The sequence below is a fragment of the Gorilla gorilla genome, chromosome 8 (genome assembly GCF_029281585.2).
Source record: "Gorilla gorilla gorilla isolate KB3781 chromosome 8, NHGRI_mGorGor1-v2.1_pri, whole genome shotgun sequence".
In the NCBI taxonomy this organism is placed as follows: Eukaryota; Metazoa; Chordata; class Mammalia; order Primates; family Hominidae; genus Gorilla; species Gorilla gorilla.
The window spans coordinates 64,609,144-64,627,257 of record NC_073232.2 but is presented as its reverse complement, the minus strand read 5'-3'; the positions used below and the strand labels follow the sequence as shown (position 1 = coordinate 64,627,257).

General features: G+C 37.6%; 1 protein-coding gene and 1 long non-coding RNA gene across 3 annotated transcripts in view; one reads left to right on the top strand and one right to left on the bottom strand.

The window, feature by feature from the left end:
• The window catches only part of PRKG1 (protein kinase cGMP-dependent 1), a 1,413,735-nt gene that overhangs the window by 156,529 nt on the left and 1,239,092 nt on the right, over positions 1 to 18,114 (top strand). The window lies entirely within an intron of this gene.
• On the bottom strand, positions 296 to 9,445 carry LOC129525183 (uncharacterized). Its single transcript, XR_008669297.2, has 3 exons — positions 9,288 to 9,445; positions 8,212 to 8,319; positions 296 to 369 (listed from the first exon to the last, which is right to left on the bottom strand). It is a non-coding gene; the product is annotated as an uncharacterized lncRNA (long non-coding RNA).

Genomic DNA, 18,114 nt, shown 5'->3' with positions numbered 1-18,114 from the left:
CACACCAGAGACAATGAGATGCTTCTAGATGATTAGAATTCAAATGATTAGAATTCAGATAGAAGAAAAGAGATACAATTATTAATCAGTGAAACGTGTAAGAAATCACATTTGGACATTACAATTATTAATTTGCTTTAAATATTTTTATTAGGTGGCAAGCACTCTTCATGAACTTAGAGATTAAGACTCACAGTGTATTTCTCTATACTTTAATTGCTTTTTCATCTGAGTTTAAAAATGTTATCCTTGCTCAGTTTTTGAGCTGTAGTTGAAGAGTGCATCAGGACAGGAACTAGTGGAAGTGACTTGATATCTTTATTCCTCAGGCAATGAATAATAAGTAGTTGGTTGGTAATTTCCATTAATCTGTGAGACAGACAGAATATTATCATGCACTTCACAGTGTGTGTCAGCAATTCTGCCATTTCTAGAAACATGAAATTATCCATGTCTATTTTTCATAAAAACCTTAATTTTTACAGTCTTTCAATGGCAATTTAGTTTTGTCCAAAATTCATAAAATTGACTTGTCATAATTCTTCAATTAAATTTATCCCAGCTCAAAAAAATATTCTAATTGCTGTATACACTAAATAGAGGAATTTATACTTAGAATTCACAACTTTTTTGCCCTAAACAACCAAATAAGCAAAATTATATATAATATGTTATTTTATATATATATACATATATATACATATATACATGTATATATATACATATATACATATATACATGTATATATATACATATATACATATATACATGTATATATATATACATATATACATATATACATATATATACACATATATATATATATACACACACATATATATATATATGCCTTAAAAATTACGGTAAAATTGCTGTAGAAAATTCAGAAAAAAATATATTGAAACCATTAGTTAAATAGATCTTTCCCCATTCTGTACCTAATGTTTAGAAAAAGTTAGAAAACAGTAGGACAAAAGACTGATATTGGGAGTGGGAAGCTTCAAAAATGAACCTGCTTTCTGGATCATTCATTTAGCAAATTACTTATTGAGGCTTCACATGTCTCAGGCCTGTGCTAAGGTGCTGAGAACATTAACCTTGCCCTCAGGCTATTGCCCTCAATCTTCTGTAGCATGAGCTCTATGTGATGGTTTGTTCTTATTTGGAATTCTCAAAATACGTATATTCTGGAAAAAGATCAGAGATGATGGTAACGGTCATAAAAGGGAGACAGCAAAGTATACACGGTCATGGGGTTTGGGCTCTGGGTTCAGATGCCTGCATTTAAATCTTGGCTCCCTTGTGGATGAGCAATGCAATCTTAACCTTGACTGCTCTGTGCCTCAGTTCCACATCTGCGAACAGGAATAATAATGCTGTTTAATTCATAGGGTTATTTGATGATTATGTGAAATACATGCTGAATAAATTTTCATTATCCACGTTGTAACTAACAAAATTAAGTTTCCTCCCCCGACAACTATAGATCTTAGAGCAGGAGACAGCAGCATATTTTTCTCAACATTCTGTCATTTCATAATTTGTTGGTCATAAGAAACAAAGGCAGCATTAAATTGTCTTGTGGTCTCGGTTGTAGTGTCAGGGTAAAATCAGTTATAGGTCAATAACCTGGCTTTATTAACATAACACCTGGGTGATACCTGACTGGCAGGTATTTCCTGCATGCCTGCATCCCAGTGCTATAACCTGCTCAAGGACACAGAGCGCTCCTTACTTAGCTCTGTAGCCTCAGCACCTAGCGCAATCCTTTATACACAGTAGGCATCTCATATATATGTGAATTGCTCAGATACATTCTTTTTTAAAAAATACTTTTAATTAAAAATATACCTTTACTAAATTATAAACTTATTACATGCACTTTGTGGATCATTTGGAAACAATGGAGCTTAAAAAAACTACAAGCTTAAAAAATTGAAATCACCTATAACCCTGTTATCTAGCAATAACCATTAACATTCTCTTATATATCTTTCTACTGTTTATCCATGACTACATACCTTTATTTATTTATTTATTTATTTATTTTCAGAAAGACAATCATAAACACTACTTTTGGTAGCCTACTTTTAATTCAATAATATTTAATTCATATTTGTCCAGGTAATTACATAGTCTTCTGAAACATATGATACAAGTTATCCCATGTTTATTCTTGAACATTTCAATCGTATTCCATTTTATGCCTTTGTATTGAAATCACTGTAGTTAAGTACTGACATGCTCCTTGCTGTACCCTCACCTCCGTCAATGTGCTTCCATACTATTGTGTGCTTAACTTACTACAGAGCCTACCTATGTCATTAGGTTTTTCTGTTTTTTCCTCTTTTTCTCCTCATCAGTCAGCATTCTCCATGAAAAAAGAGACCCTATGTATTTTTACCATTTCAATCTTAGTTTGAAATGGTAAAGGGTATTCAATGTATATTTGTTGAACAGATGAATGAAAGGTATTATTTTCATAGGATAATGCTAAAAACCCATTCTGAAATTTCATATAAAGGTTTATTCTTTGGAGATAGGTGTGCCTGGGATATGAGCATGGAGAAGGGATATGAAGCTTGGGGTGGCTGGGGGGTGCAGAGTAAAGTGAGGGAATCGAGGAGTGACCTGAGACTGGGAGCTGAGGGGCAGGGGAGAAGAATCTGGGAAGGGGAGTGAAAATTTTTCAAATGACTCATCTTTTCTTTTCATGCTTTTCATCAATAGCTTCATTTCTTCTCACTGACCTTTAAAACAAAATTATTGGAAGGAAAGGGAAGGAAAACAACCTTCATTTACCTCTTAGGGGATTAAGTAAATGGGGGCATGTTTGTTCCTATTTGGGACTGTCTGAATTATATTCAAAGAATCCAATTCCAAGCTTTGACATGTTTAAAAAAATTCCAGCTGTGTATCTAGCACATATTAATAGGGAAGGGAAGGAACCAATGTTTAGGGAGTGCCTTCTATATGCCAGGGATGTTTCTACATTATTGCATTCAGTCTGCTCAGCAAACTTGGAGTGAAAACTAACAAGGAGAGACCATTCCACTATGGACCATGTGATTGCTGCATCCACTTCCTCAGGTCTGAATATCAGAGAGGATGAATTCTCTGGTTAAATGAGGAAATGACATACAGCTAATGTTAACAAATTCTAAATTTTCTGGAACAGTGAGGCTTTTCTATGTTTAGGTATGTTTTGGATGATTAATTTAGAAAGTGGAAAATAAAAACACTCATCCACAGAAATAAAACCATTTAAAAACTTAGCCTTAAGAAGACAAGATATTTTACCAACACCTGAAGGAGATATATAAAAAGTTAAAAGGCCAGGTGTGGTTGCTTGCACCTGTAATCCCAGCATTTTGGGAGGCCGAGGCAGGAGGATTGTTTGAGTCCAGGAGTTTGAGACCAGCCTGGGCAACATAGCGAGACCTCCCCGCCAACCCCCAATCTATGCAAAAAATAAAAAAATAAAAAATTAGTATGGCATCCTTGGGCATATTGCAGTCCCAGCTACTCAGCTGAGGTGGGAGGATCCTTTGAGCCTGGAAGGTCGAGGCTGCAGTGAGCTGTGATCGTGCCACTGCACTCAGCCTGGATGACAGAGTGAAATCCTTTCTAAAAAAACAAAAAACAAACAAACAAAAAACTGGCCAGGTGCAGTGGCTCATGCCTGTAATCCCAGCACTTTGGGAGGCTGAGGCAGGCAGATCACTTGAGGTCAGGAGTTTGAGACCAGCCTGGCCAACATGGTGAAACCCCGTTTCTACTAAAAATACAAAAATTAGCCAGGCGTGGTGGCATGTACCTGTAATTCCAGCACTTGGGAGGCTGAGGCAGGCGAATAGCTTGACTTGGGAAGGCAGAGGTTGTAGTGAGCCAAGATCACACTACTACATTCCAGCCTGGGTGACATAGCAAGACTCGATCTCAAAAAAAAAAAAAAATTAAAAAATATTTCAGGCCAAAAGTATTTTATAATTTTGCATTTACAAAGTGTACATTCAAAGGCAATTAATTACATGGCCTCACACTTTTTAAATTTAGTAGGAGTGTCCTTCTCATATTAACTTTATTTTAATTAGAAATGTATGAAACTAACAGGAGTTATAAACTTTTGACTTTATTGTTTTTAACTTAGTAAGTGCTTTTATTTATTAATTACTAAATGTCAGGCCAGAACCAATTATGTGTTTGTGTGTTTGTTTTCCTTCATTAGGAAATTGCCAGCTGACATCAGAGAAATGTTCAGGCCTGTTTCTGCATACAGGCCTTAACAAAAATGTGTTTTTCTTTTTGTTAGTATTCTTACTCTACACATTGCGCAAACTTTAAGAAAAGTTGTGGATACATAGTTGGTGTATAAATTTATGAGTTGGATGAGTTACGTTGATACAAGCATGCAATGCGTAATAATCACATCAGGGTAAATGGGGTCTCTATTACCTCAAGCATTTATCCTTTATTTGTGTTACAAACAATCCAATTATTCTCTTTTAGTTATTTCAAAATGTACAATAAATTATTGTTGACTGTAGTCATTTTGTTGTGCTGTCAAATACTAAATCTTATTCATTGTATCTAACTATATTTTTGTGCCCATTAACCATCCCCATTTCTTACTCATCTCCCAAGCCCCTCCTCAGCCTCTGGTAACCATCCTTCTACTCTCTATCTCCATGAATTCAATTCTTTTGAATTTTATCTCCCACAAACAAGTGAGAGCATGTGAAGTTTATCTTTTTGTGCCTGGTATATTTCACTTGACATAATGTCCTCCAGTTCTATCCATGTTCTTGCAAATGACTGGATCTTGCTCTTTTTTATGGCTGAATACTACTTCACTGTTTGTATATACCACCTCTTCTTTATTCATTTATCGTTTGATGGGCACTTAGGTTGCTTCCAAATCTCGGCTGAATAGTGCAGCAATAAACAGCAAGTAAATGCTTGAGGTAATGGATACCCTATTTACCCAGATGTGATTATTACACATTACATGCTTGTATCAACATATCTCATCCAACTCATAAATTTATACACCTACTGTGTACCCACAATTTTTTTAAAGTTTGCACAATATGTAGAGTAAGAATCCCAAGAAGAAAAACACATTTTAGTTAAGGACTATATGCAAAAACAGGCTTGAACATTTCCGTGATGTCAGCTGGCAATTTACTAATGAAGTAAAACAAGAGAGTGCAGATATCTCTTCAGTATACTGATTTCCTTTCTTTTGGGCATATACCTAGCAGTGGAATTGCTGGATTGTATAGTATCTCTATTTTTAGTTTTTTGAGGAGACTCCAAATTGTTCTCCATAGTGGTTGTACTAATTTACGTTCCCACCAACAGTGTATGATGGTTCCCTTTTCTCCACATTCTTGCCAGCATTTGTTATTGCCTGTTTTTTGGAAAAAAGCCATTTTAACTGGGATGAGAGGATATCTCATTGTAGTTTTGACTTGCATTTCTCTGATGATCAGGGATGTTGAGCACCTTTTCATATACCTGTTTGCCATTTGTATGTCTTCTTTTGGGAAATGTCTCTTCAGATCTTTTGCTCAGTTTTTAATCAGATAATTAGATTTTTTTCCTACACATTTGTTTGAGCTCCTTATATATTCTGGTTATGAATTCCTTGTCAGATGGATAGTTTAAAAATATTTTCTCCCATTCCTTGGGTTGTGTCTTTACTTTCTTGATTGTTTCCTTTGCTGTGGAGAAGTTTTTTTGTGTGTGTGTGTTTGTTTTGTCTTTTAACGTGTCCATTTTTGCTTTGGCTGCTTGTGCTTTGGGGGTACTACTCAAGAAATCTTTGCTCAGACCAGTGTCCTGGAGAGTTTTCCCAATGTTTCTTTAGTAGTCACATAGTTTGAGGTTTTACATTTAAGTCCTTAATTCATTTTGATATGATTTTTCTATATGGTAAGAGACAGGGGTCTAGTTTTGTTCTTCTGCATATGGATATCCAGTTTCCTCAGCACCATTTATTAAAGAGATTGTTCTTCCATGATGCATGTGTCGGAAGCGAATTCACTGTAGATGTATGGATTTGTTTCTTGATTGTTTATTCTGTTCTGTTGGTCTATGTGTCTGTTTTCAGGCCAGTTATGCTATTTTGGTTACTATAGCTCTGTAATATAATTTGAAGTCTGGTAATGTTATGCCTCCAATTTTGTTCTTCTTGCTTAAGATAACTTTGGCTATTCTGGATCTTTTATGGTTCCATATAAAGTTTAGGATTGTTTTTTTTATTTCAGTGAAGAATGTCGTTGGTATTTTGATAGGGATTGCATTGAATCCATAGATTGCTTTGAGTAGTATGGACATTTTAACAATGTTGATTCTTTCAGTCTGTGAACACAGAATATCTTTCCATTCCATTTGTGTGTGTGTGTGTGTGTGACCTCTTTAATTTCTTTCTTGCTTTTTTTTTCTTTTTCTCTCTTTTTTTTTTTTTTTGAGATGGCGTCTTGCTCTGTCACCCAGGCTGGAGTGCAATGGTGCAATCTTGGCTCACTACAATCTCCGCCTTCCGGGCTCAAGCAATTATTCTGCCTCAGCCTCCTGAGCAGCTGGGATTACAGGTGCCCTCCAATACACCTGGCTATCTTTTTGTATTTCTAGTAGAGATGGCGTTTCACTGTGTTGGCCAGGCTGGTCTTGAACTCCTGACCTCGTGATACACCCACCTAGGCCTCCCAAAGTGCTAAGACTACAGTTGTGAGCCACCACACCTGGCCTCTTTAATTTCTTTCATCAGTGTTTTATAATTTTAATTGTAGAGGTCTTTCACTTGTTTGGTTAAGGTAATTCGTAGGTGTTTAATTTTATTTGTAGCTATTGTAAATGGGATTACTTTATTGTATTCTTTTCAGATTGTTTGCTGTTGGCATATAGAAATGCTACTGATTTTTGTATATTGGTTTTGTATCCTGCGTCTTTACTGAATTTATCAGTCCTAATAGTTTTTTGGTGGATTCTTTTTTGTATAGAATCCACTTTTTTTGGATTCTTCAGGTTGTTTTCACATATAAGTTTATATCATCTGTAAACAAGGATAATTTGACTTCTTCCTTTCCAATTTGATGCCCTTTGTTTCTTTCTCTTGTCTGGTTGCTCTAGCTAGGACTTCTACTGTGGCTGAGCTGGCACCCAAGCAACAAGACAAAGTCTTTCCCACCCTTACCCTTCCCTCAAGCAGAGTAGTCTCTCCCTGTGGCCACCACCACCCCACGCCTGGAGTGAGCACTGCCTGGCTATCACTGACGTTCATTCAAGGCCCAAGGGATCTTCAATCAGCTTGTGGTGAATGATGCCAGGCTCTAGGTATCCCTTCCAGGTAGTGGGCTCCCTTCTGGTCCAGGGCAGGTCCAGAAATACCATTCAGAAGCCAAGGCCTGGAATCGGGGACCCCAGGAGCCTGCTTGGTGCTCTACCCCATCGTATCTGAGCTGGTACCCAAGCTGCAAGACAAATTCCCCTGTATTTTTATCTCTCTTTTTTCTCAAGTTGGAGTCTGTCCCCATAGCCACCACGGCTGGGCATGTGCTGGGTCACACCTGAAGCTGGCATAGGTCTGAGTCTCACCCAAGGCCCGTGGTGGGTATAGCCTGGCTACCATTGCTGATTATTCAGGATCCAGTGGCTCTTTTGCCAGCAGGTGATGGATACTGCCAGGAGTAGGACCTTCTCTTTAAGGCAGTAGGTTCCCTTCTGGCCCAGGGGTATCTAGAAATGTTGCCCTGGAATTAGGGCCTGGAATGGGACCCCAGGACTCTACCTGGTGTCCTGTCCTACTGTGGCTCAGCTCGTATCCAAGTTGCAAGACAAAGTCCTCTTTACATCAAAGAAATATACTCTGCCTTTTTATGGAGGAAACCAGAGTGTTACTGAGAAAGGGCATGGTTATGAGGAGTGGTGTAACCTATCTTAGTTTGCTTTGAATAAGTTAATGTTTTTAATACAGAATACCTCCAGTATATACAATCATTGCAAGACAGTAACTGAAGTCTGCAAGTCTGGGAGTTTTCAAGCACTTAAGCTCACTTACAGTCAAGGAACTTGTTATTGAGTGGGACAGTAAAAGAGGACAGGGAGCACCCCCTGCTTGAACCTGAGTCTCCATGCTTAGACCATGTCCTCTGAGCCAGCAAAGTAAAATGGAGGAGGTAGAGGTTTTCTTCTTTCTGCACACACCTGTAAGCCCAGCTCATTTTGCCAGGAGCTCTCCACCCTCTCAGTCTCTGAGGTGTTCTTCTCTTCCTCTTTACTTACAACTCTCACACCTCCTCCTGGTCTTGGACCCTTAAAATAATGGTGAGTAGTAAAGCATTAGTCAGATAAAAAACCCCTGGTAACCTCTCTCTGGTAAGAAAATGCTTTCACGCAGTAAAAATATGCTTACAGTGTTCTAACTTGTCATGTTAAAGGACAAGTTAACCATCTCAGTCCTAGTCAACACTTCTGATATTTCCCACTACCTCAAGGTAATGCCCTAATTTCTTATTATGACCTATGATGTACTTTAAGGCATAGTTAATCTTTGGCCTCTTATACCTTCAAATTCTGGGCTTTGGCCAAACTGAGCTAGTTTCATTTCTCTGAATGAGCCATACTGTCATATCCTCAACAATTTACTTAACCTTTCCAAGTTTGGTTTTTAAGTTAATAAACAGAGAATGTTGCCACAGATTTTCATGCAAGAACTTTATTAGGGAGTGCTGTCAGAATTTCCACTAAGATCTGTCACCCGTGGAACAGAGAAGAAAGGAGGCTTTGAGAGAGCAAGATGCCAGCCTGCCTTGCCACCAGTCCTATAGGAGACACTGGACTTGGGATGGCTCTGCAGAGTGCTGGAATAAGGGTCCTCTAGACTGGATGTTTTTGTCCCCCACAATTCATATGTTAAATCCTAACTCCCAATGTGATGGTATTTGGAGGTGGTGTCATGAGGAAGGAGCCCTCAGGAATGGGATTAATACCCTTGTAAAAGAGATCCCAGAGAATTCCCTTGTCCCTTCTGCCACATGAAGGTGCAATGAAAAGATGGCCATCTATGAATCAGGAAGTAGGTCCTCACCAGTTATCAAACCCTGCCTATGCCTTAATCTTGAACTTCTGAGCCTCCAGAACTGTGAGAAATAAATGTCCGTTGTTTATAAACCAATCCCTTTATGGTATTTTGTTATAGCATCCCCAATAGACTAAGACAAGGGACAAGGGGATTGAGCCTTTGTACTTCCTTACTGAGCAGTCATGGGATGCAGGCTGACCTTGGAAAGCCAGGGTGACCTTGAGTGAGGCTACTGTCTTCCGGGGAGGGCAGGTCTTGAAGAGGGACTCCACTGAGATCCATCAGCCACCAATACTCCCAGCAGCTGGGGAATAAGTGTTTGTGTTCTGAAGTGGATAATCTGAAGGTTTCACCACTGCAGAATGAATACCTGTTTCATAAGGTAATTATGACAAATTTATTCCTGTGCCGTGCCCCCCAAAGCACAGACATATACACATATATGCTTATTCTTCAGGTCTCACCTTGCATCTTATCACCTGTGGAAAATTTCCAAGACTACACACCTTCCAACCTACAGTAAGCTATAGTCATCCTTTTGGCTTCTATAGCATTATTTATTTAATCCTGTAGTAGCAATTATTATACAATATGACAATTTCTAGTAATGGTCTGTCTCCTCATCAGACTGTAAGGGGCAGGAACCACAGGCCATAGTACTTTTCTTACTCTAAGCATCTCCTCCATTATATTGTGATTATAATGATTAACCACCTATACCACAGACTCCACAAGAACAGGTCAATATCTGTTTGTTTGTTTTTTTCTCACTGTTTTATCCCATAGCACAGTACATGGAATGTAGTCTGAGCCTGATAAATATTTTGGTGTATGAATGAGTGAATGTTGAAATTTCTCTGGGAAGGGAGAATAAAGACAATGGCATTGGATGGGGAGAGCATATCTAGAGTTCTAGATTGCTGACAGTTCTGGTATTCAAAGGTCCCGTGATGGGACTGCTCAGTTATGTGCAGTACTGAGGAACACTAGCTAAACTTTTCTCTATACCAAACATTTATCCAAGTGCTTCACAGGTATTAACTCATTGAATCCTCATGATAACCCTAAGAAGAAAAATACTGTCTATTTTACAGATGATGAAACTGAGATATGGAGAAGTTAAATCACTTGGTCAAAGTCACAAAGTTGAAGTAGTACAGGTGACAGACATTAATCCTCCATGACTTCCTTTTCCTCAAATGAGAAGACCAACACAATCACTCTTATATCTTTCATCTTTTTTTCCGTAGTTCTGGATCTTTCAGACCTCATTATGTGCCCCAGTGCTTCCCCTCACTAGACTCTGTGTGGGTAGATGAGCCTAAACTGAGTCTTGTGAAGGCCATGGGGATGAGGTGACTGAAGACCTTGCTTTCACGGAAGAGTTTTGGTGAAGATATTCCTGTGGATATGGGAGACGCCAGAATTGTGATGAATCCTTTGATTAAACATCAAAGGAGGAGGAAGGGAAGGGGGAAAGTGAGACCAGGCACTGAAGCAACTCATGCACTCAGAAGACCTTCCTCCTCTCTTTTGGTGGCCATCCCTTTAAAAAAGTTACAGCAAATTCTTACATCAAAAAAATAACCTTAAGCTTTATCATTCAGAGCTTAATAGGTAGAGGAAATATTTTTTTTTATTGGAGGAGGGAGTAGAGGGCAGGAGGGCTTTATTCTCCACACCTGATAGCTTATAGACTCCCCTCCTTTGAGAGGCAAGGCAGGCTGTGGCGCCTTGGGTCCATCACGGATGGATGTCAAGCTGTCATAGCACCTTAGGAAGTGTTGGGCTAGGTGGGGAGAGTGATAGGAGCCCTTCTTCTATTATTTCTAATCATCCCACTCTCCTCCAAAGTGATAACCCTTAAGAAAATCCTAAATTGTTTTACTTCAAGGAAATACTTTGAAAACTGGATTGAGTTTGAGTGTTTTATCATGACGCCTTTTTCTTTTAAAAGGAGTCCTGGAAGCCAAATGTCTGGTGATGGATTTAGCTTACTTGCTTCCAAAGAACAGTTGAGGAACTTATTAGGCTGTGCTATGATATTTTAGTGCATGTATTTTGTAGCTCTTTGTGTGGCAAGGAAAGTATGTTGTCTTAAAAAGTAGACATTTTTATTCTTGGAAGAAAATTGTCTCTTAAAACACTTTTAATACATTTACTTTTACTTATTTTTATTGCTTGGTGAAATAAATAGTAAAATTAACAGGAGCGATCAAAAAGTCCTTCTAGGTCACATTTAGAAACTGCTAGAAATCTGAATTTGAACACTATTAGACTGAATTGTATCAGGCAATCTTTTATTTTAATTATATACATACATTTCAAATAAAATGCCTGTTTTAGAACTACCATAGAAAAAAATATTTATTTATTTGTTTATTTATTTTTTGAGATGGAGTCTCCCTCTGTCGCCCAGGCTGGAGTGCAGTGGTGCGATCTTGGCTCACTGCAACCTCCGCTTCCTGGCTTCAAGCGATTCTCCTGCCTCAGCCTCCCCGAGTAGCTGGGACTACAGGCATGTGCCACCACACCCAGCTAATTCTTTTTGTATTTTTACTAGAGATGAGATTTCACCATGTTGGCCAGGCTGGTCTTGAAGTCTTGACCTCCGGTGATCCGCCCACCTTGAAAATATTTTAAAGTTGTAAATCTTACCATTGTAAAGGAACTATTTTTAATATCCAACTTTTTCCTGTCCTTGTCCATATGTACATGTATATTTCCACAACTGTGCTCGTAATCACTATAAAACTTCGTGTTTATCTTTTTTAAACTAAATGTTATGTCATAAAATATTTTCTACCTTATTTTAGCCTTTATAATTATAGCCAGAAAGGATTCAAAATCTTCATTAAATCACTTAACCATACATAACTTAATAATTTCCTCATAGACTAATTTATTTATAACTTAAATACATAATTTTAAATCATCAAAAAATTGATAGTTTACTTTTTCTTCACATTTAAGGCTAGAATGAATATCTCTAATGTTGAAATGTTGTAAAACACCATATGGCCACATAAGCACTAAAGCTACTCTTTTACTAAGCAATGTAATTCAGAGACAGACACTAAGCTTTCCTCAAAGTTAGTAGATAGCGCCAGGGTCTACACCCAGCCTTAGAAATGTAACCACTGAAGCCAACATTTTTGCACAGTAAGAGCATGTGAAAACTTATTCCAGTATGTAACAATTGTTTACATAGGAACCTTGGTTGAATTAACCTTGATTATGCTTGTTCGTCTTCTCCATCAATGGGTTTAGTAATTTTAACCAACCAAGTAAGTATATTCCAGATATTTGACTGGCTTGCTTTGAGAGACCTCTGTATGTGGAACTTGATGATGGAGGCTTTGAGCCTGAGATCCCAGTCCTCCTGTGGTGCTTCTCTTGGTAGAGGAGATACATTCTGGGTGGAATCTAGAAGAGAAGGCAGTGCTGGCATACTGTTAGGGCATTTCCTTGATAAGTGTTATGAAACATAAATCTTCATTTGACTCTGAAGAAAGCCTAGGTTAGCATCAAGATGAAAATCAGGTTATTGCCAGAGATTTGAGATAAATCTTTCCTGGGAAAGAAAACAACGATTTTTCCTTTGGCATTACATCTCCGGTTTGCACAGGCTTGAGCTGTCGCTTTTGCAGAGAGACCACAGGTCTTAAACAGAGGCTTCTGCAAGGTTCACTACACATCGAGGGACTGTCAGACCAGCGGAAATGAAAAAGTTTTCCGTATTTAACCTCTGGGATTTTGGTCAGTCAAAACCCATGGGTGGAATACATGTGTCAACTCCGGCAGATAGCACAAACTGCTATTAGGCATGATGGAGTCTTTGCAGAATGCTAAGAAGATTTGGAGAATATTAAGTGCTCTTAATACTGTCGGGTGATTCATGCCTCTAGTTGGCAGTTCTCATCTTGGAGCACACTTGGAATATGCTTTCATTGAAAATGTCAGGCTGCTTGGATGGAGCAGATGCTCATGGGATGAGTCGGGTGCTCAGAACACAACCGGAAATATCCATGTTCTTTTTCTGACATTTTTGATAAAATGGAATAACAATGTAATATTCTTTCTGTAAAACTAGGCCACAATATTTAAGTAAAGAAAACAGTGAAAGGGAAATACACGTTTTTCTCACGTGCAACGTAGAGTGTTTCCTTCTTGGTGGTCACTTATTGGTCTTTTAGCTGGTACTATCCAAAGGTGACAGCCTCAAGGTCTGTAGTCTGGGCTAGGCACTTAAGCCATGTGCAAAACACAATGGAGCATAATGGTTAAAGAGCTAGATTCCACCAGGGATTGAATCCCAATTCTACCACTTACTTTGACCTTAAAGCAAGTTACTTACATTCTGTAAGCCCCAGTTTCCTTGTCTGTACTTATGAGGTTTTTGTGAGGAACAAATGAGATACATTTTGCAAAACATATAGCTTGTTGCCTGTCATATCATGTGAAATCCATGTTGATGGACTGGACTTGTTGAGTAGATGGGTAGCCTAGGTCAGTTTTCCAGAAAGAAGGATAGGAGAGATGGAATGTTGATCCATGAGATAAATTGAGCTTACAGATTTATTGTGTATGTTTTTGACATTTTGAAAAAAATTGAGTAGTAATTTAAAGGTGACAGACTTAACACAAAACCATATCTGTTATTATTTCCAAAAAAAAAAAAAAAAAGAGGAGATGTTGCATCACAAGACTTCAGTCCTCCATGACAGTCATCTTCAGGCAATCCCCACCACTCCCTATCATCCCTGGGGCCAAGTTTCAGTTGGCATTCAGCATTGTGCTTGCCATATTTGTTACAGCAGAAACAATATTTTCTATCAAAAATGAAAAAAAACAAGATATACCAAGAAGGTGAAGAGTATATTTTTTTTATAAAAGTGAGGAATATTCTTAGGCATTTACTATACAAGGAAAGTATAAAATAACATGCTTGGCCTGCTTTATTGATTGATAATATCTCTGCAGTTCCTGTAGTCATATTAGTTTGTGAACCGTGATCTGCAGGGCATAAGGAAGGATGAAAGAGAGTTCTCTAGAGCCTGAAATAGCCAGAAGTGGCCTGTGATATTAGTACTTAGTTTTCATAGCACATAGAGCCATCTGCTGTCTTTCAGAGTTCATGCAGCCCTGCTATTCTTTGTCGATTCTTGCATATCACTTCAAAACCTCAGGCCTCTTATACCTTCTTTCCCATTATTTCTATGTTTTTGGACTAGAACACTAACAAGTCTTCCTTCTTCCTTTGTTCTTTCCTATTTTCCTTTCTTCCTGTCTTTCTATTTTCTTTTTCCCTTTCTTGCTCCCTCTTTCTTTTACTTCCTCTCTCTTTCCTCCTTCCTCTCTCCCCTTCTCCCTCCCTCCCTTTCTTCCTTGTGCTTGTATAGTATTTTAACACCATTGTTCAATTACTCTTCCATTTAAATTTGTATCTATTCTACAAAGAGTATAACAATAATAAAGTAACCCAAATCCCACTAGCACTGTTTTCCATGTTGTGGGCTAGTTTCTCTGATTCTTTATCAGTGTCTCAAGAGTGCAAAAAATCTTCGTTTATATGATTTGAGCTTCAAATCAATGGTGCAACTACTCCCACTTCCCAAATGGTATTAAGCTTCATGTGGATCTTTCTGTGGGAAAAGTTGTGTTCCTTACATTAGCTGGGAACTACTAGTCTTTGGTTCAAGAGACTAAAAGCATTAGTATTCAATTAGACATAAGTCAACGCTTGCAAATCACTACTTTCCAAAAGAGAGTAATAATTTCCACTAGACAAGTGGCCAACAGTGATGGTTAATTTACTTTAGTAGTATGTGTACACCTTCCAGGGAATGACTGAACTGAGAAAATAAGTCCAAACTAAGAGGAGGGAGTATAGTGACTTTTTTTTTTTTTTTTTTAAACAAGTCTGTAATGCTGTTACCATGCACCGCATGTCAGTCAACGCTAAGCTTGGGTGTGGTAACAAGACAGTCCTAAATTCTCAGTGGCCTAGAACTGAGTAAAGATTTATTTCTTCCTCACCTGCCCATTGTGGGTTTGCTGGAGCGTTGCTCATGAACCAAGCTGACAGAGGCTCTGTGTAGATGCATGCTGCCATGACTGACAGGGCCGGGAAAGGAAGAGCTCCCGCGTCCCACACCGGCAATTAACTGCCTCTGCCCAGAAACGTCACAAGTCATGGCGGCTCATTTTTAACAGCCAAATAGAATCCTGTGGCTGTGCTGAGTTTGAGCAGGTAGGGAAATGCTATTTTACCATGTGCCTAGGAAGAGAGAGACTTGATATATTTGTGAATATCTTTAATAACTATCTAATACCTAAACCACACTTAGGAATGTGCACAAATTAATACTCTCATAACTGCCACTTGAGTGTGAATAACAATGTGTGGCATTGTAATTCATGTATTTTTTCAGGCTAATGAGGAAACAATTTTTAATGCAGAGTATTTGAGTAAAGCTGCTGATTTGGGGGAATTATTCCCTCCATTTATGTCAGTCTTTTTCATTCCCCTGCTTTTCTGAGAACAATATTCATTTATTCACACTTTTCTCCTGTGTAGCTTATTTAACTTAATATAAGTGCTAAGTTTTCTAGATGGACACAGTTGCCTGCTAGGTTGATTTAACTTTTAAGCTGAAAACAACCACATAGAAAGATATTTAAATGACTGTTCTTGCTGCTGCAACTGCTACTACTGCTACCACTAATAAAAAGTTCTGTGTTTTGTGTTATGTATTTTACCACCTAGTGACACCTTCACAGGGCCTTATGCCCAACATGTAATTACTGATTCTAGTTGGTATGGGTTTTTGTGTATTGTCCATTTCAATATATTTAAGGTTTTATTTTGTAATAATTCTGGCTTTATGAACATTAAAATAAAATCTGAAAGTACCCATATGCATGGCATGGGTATTCTAGGTTGCAAACATTGTAATAAATTGTAGGCTTCATAAAATTAGAGCTCAGGTAAGAATACCACTTCCATTTATGGAAGCGTGTGGAAACTCCAGTCTCCTTACTTGTCATTAAATTCAGGTCAATGGAGATTGTCTGCCAATTGCTTCTCCCATTTCAATGGATTTTATATTTTCTACATATTATTTTGTTCTCCATCCCAAAAGAATAGTCTTATACATGTTTTCTCTTGAAAACATTAACATATTCTATCATGTATTTTATTTTGTGATAAGGACATTTAAGGTAATATCTATCCTCTTAGCAAAGTTTTAAGTATACAATTCAGTATTGTTTACTATAGGCACTATTCTGCGCCTCTAGACCTCTAGGACATATTCATATTGCATAACTAAAACCTTGTACCCTTTGACTAATACCTTCCTGTTTTCCCCTCCCCCAACCCCTGGCAACCACCATTGTACTCTCTGCCTCTACACATTTGACTATTTTAGATTCCTTATAAAAGTGGGATCACATAGTATTCTCATTCTATGACTGTCTTATTTCACTTAGCATAGTGTTCTCCAGGTTTATCCATGTTGTTGCAATGCATTTCCTTCTTTTTCAGAGACTAGATAATATTCCATTGTATGTATATACCATATTTTCTTTACCCATTCATCCATCTATGGATATTAGGTTGCTTCCATGTCTTGGCTATTGTAAATAATGCTGCAATAAACATGAACGTGGTGACATCTCTTTGAGATCCTGATTTCAGTTCCTCTGGCTATATACCCAGAAGGTGAGACTGCTGTATCATATGGTAGTTCCATTTTTTATTTTTTTGAGGAACTTCTACACTGTTCTTTATAGTGGCTGCACCAATTTACATTTCCACCAACAGGGTTAGTTACAATTTTGTCCATCCTTGCCAATTCTTGTTATCTATTTTTTAATATAATAGTCATTCTAACAGATGTGAAGTGACATCTCATTGTGGTTTTGATTTGGATTTCCCTGATGATTAATGTTGAATACGTTTTCATATACTTCATGGCCGTTTGTGTGTCTTTTTTTGAAGAAATGTCTCTTCAAGTCCTTTGCTCATTTGCTCACTTTTTATTTTTTGTTTTTTGTTTTTTTGCTTTTGAGTCATGGGATTTGCTTATATATTTTGGATATGAACACCTCATCAGATAAATGGTTTGCAAGCATTTTCTCCTGTTACGTAGGTTGCCTTTTTATTCTGTTGATTGTTTTCTATGCTGTACAGAAGGTATTCAGTTTGATAGAATCCTGCTTGTCTATTTTTGTTTTTGTTGCCTGTGCTTTTAATATCACATCCAAGAAATCATTGCCAAGGCCAATGTTAAGAAGATTTTCCCCTATGCTTTCTTCTAAGAGTTTTATCACTTCATGTTTTACATTTAAGCCTTTAATCCATTTTGAGTTGATTTTTCGTATGATGCAAGATAAAGGTCCAATTTTATTCATTTGCATGTTAATATTCAGTTTTCCCAATAGCATTTATTGAGTGACTATCCTTTCCCCATTTATTATTCTTGGCACCCTTGTTGAAGATCAGTTGACCCATTACTTCATTTATCAATAAAATGTACTCCCTTCTTTCCTATTTGCCAATCATATTTGTTTTCGTCATTCAGAAACCTTTTTTTCTCTGACTTCTCCAAAGTAATTCCTACACGATCCCAGGACTTCAGCATATCTGTTAACACATATGTACATTCAGGTTTAGCTATCACTGGCCTTTACTTAAAAATATTGTTCATGGTTTTATTAGGCTTTAATGTTTACTGTCTGTAAATAAACCTAAATAAGCTAAGAATCTACTTCCTTTATAATTCCCCATAATACATTGGCCTGCTATCACCTAGCGACATCTTAGATGAAGAACAAACATCACTTAACTCACATTGCAAAGTTGCACTTCTGTATATAAGCCTTCAAATTAGCACATTCCTAAGGCTTAAGAAAAATCGATTCAGGATGATAATACCACAAGTAAGTATTAACCTAACTAACACATGTGGGTAGATTAAGTGATATTAAAATACTTTGATAAATAAAAATTGATACTTAAA